Source organism: Sorex fumeus, unplaced genomic scaffold (genome assembly GCF_029834395.1).
Source record: "Sorex fumeus unplaced genomic scaffold, SorFum_2.1 ptg000032l, whole genome shotgun sequence".
NCBI classification, from domain to species: domain Eukaryota; kingdom Metazoa; phylum Chordata; class Mammalia; order Eulipotyphla; family Soricidae; genus Sorex; species Sorex fumeus.
Window position 1 is genome coordinate 1954607 of NW_026606089.1, and position 2184 is coordinate 1956790.

The 2184-nt window shown below is 42.0% G+C and overlaps 1 pseudogene; it reads right to left on the reverse strand.

The window, feature by feature from the left end:
* Positions 1 to 233: 233 nt before the first annotated feature.
* LOC130025936 (uncharacterized) lies at positions 234 to 332 on the reverse strand (annotated as a pseudogene).
* Between the last annotated feature and the right edge of the window lie 1852 nt (positions 333 to 2184).

Sequence of the window (2184 nt, forward strand, 5' to 3'; positions counted from 1 at the left end):
TTGACTTTGAGCCCATGGTTACTTTGATTGTTCAGAGGTGTTTCTTCAGGCAGCAGAATGTTGGGTTCAGTTTTCTAATTCATCTTCCCATTCTGTGCCTCTGAATTGGCACATTTAGTCCACTGACATTGAGGAGATTGTTGTGATGGGGATTTGTGCTATCTTTATGTAGAATTTTTGTACTTTTGGGGATTGTCTTAGCTTAAAGTCGCCCTGTTAATTCTTCTTGCAACAAAAATATGGAACACTTTACAAGTTTGCATGGCATCTCTGTGCAAGGACCATGCTAATCTCTGTATCATTTCAATTTTAGTATATACGTTACCAAACATAGTAGGAGTTAATTTTTCCATATTTTTCTCTTCTGATTACTTTGAGTGCTGTCCTTACCCACTCCTATGGCAGACAGTGATTCCAAATCAAGGAATGTATTTCAAAGCAGCTTGAATAGATAGATTTAGAACTTTAATGTCCCAGCAAGAAAAATATGGTTTTTACCACATTATCTTTTACCATACCCAAGACATCAGTTTTACAAAATAATTCTTTTGGAAGATGGTATATGAGTCTCGTTTAATGCCCTTCCCTGAAACCTTCATTAAGAACATTAAACTACAGCCTTTTGCTGTTCTCACCTCAGTCCCGTGTACATCTCCATGAAAAGGTGGATGTTGTTGTCTGCAATTTGACCACCTTGAATGTAAGTAGGATTTTTCTCCTGAAGGAAGAGGTGAGGAGAATATTGATGATTTCATTCCATCTTATTACAAGTACAACTTGAATGGAAGGTGAGACTCATGAGGCTCCTGTAAAGGACAGAAAAAAGGGTCTCAGTGAAGTTTAATGGCCAACAAACATTAACAACACAGATGACTCAAAGTAGCCTGTGTGCATCTTTGTGTATAGTGAGTTTCATATCTACTGAGAGTGATTCTCGGTCATGACACAAAGGCAAAACAGACCTGTATTTAAAAATCTAGTTCTCTGTGCAGAGTGGGGTCTCTGAGGTGATTGAACAAGTGTATAGTAATTTATTACTAAGCACATAAGTACTTTTCGATCTAAAATTAATTCCAAATATGTCTAAAACGTAAGTAAGTAAAGGCCCTCCCGTTGATCGTCGATTTGCTCGAGCGGGCCCAGTAACGTCTCCATTGGAGACTTTGTTGTTACTGTGTCTGGCATATCGAATGTCTAAAACGACAGTCTACTGACCCGGCAGCTGGCTTTCCTCACCGGGGCCCCTTTGAGGGGGAGGGGTGAGTTTCCCTCACTGCCCTGAGTAGAGCCCCGGCAGCTGAAGACCTCTGCAACCAGCCATAGGTACGCTTAAGACCACTCTCCCCAAGCTTGAAGGAGCCTCATGCATGAAGGAACTGGAAGCAGAACCTGTGTAAACACACAAAAAATAAAAGGCTGGCGGTCAGGCCGTTTCCCTACTCCACGGAGGTCAATGGCGATGGTCAGGAGATGGAAGGAAACGAGGGTCAGGCTGGTTGGTTGTGGAGCAGCAGGTTATTACATGGAAGAGATTTATGTCATGGAGGCCTCAGGAATCCTCAAGCACGTGAGCGTACTGAGATCCCGGAAGATCCCCTTATATAGATCATAGAACCTCTAAAAGGCACATTACAGTGATGTCAACAAAAGGAATTACAGAAAGAACCTTGAGGCAGCAAACCATACATTGTTTCTTTACATCCACATTGATTCCTTAAATCAGCAGGCCAGTAATACTGGCCTCCAGAAAGAAGATACAAAGCCAAACGGAAACATTCCACAAGCACTTTCACAAGTTGCAAGCACCTTGATTTGCATCCCAAAGACCAGCCTGGCTAAAGCTGGGAATCTACATCCCAAAGATCAGTCCTGGCTAGCACCTGAGATCTGCAGATCTAAGACCAGCTAGGTTTCTGAGAGAAAAGGAAAACTGTCTCAATATACTGAAATCATTTACTGAAGGCAGTTTGAAGGGGAGAAAGCAGTCTCATCCAAGCTAGTCAGGACACACAGGAAAACAGCTTCTAGGAGGTGTTTCTCCTCTCCTTGTCCAACCAACATATAAGCATATATAATATTAATCATTTTGTATGGACACAGTAAGAAATACTTTGAGCTTGTAGAATTGCTCTCCTAGGGCCATCTCGATCTCAGACTGCAGTGCTCAGGCAAGATATCTTTCCT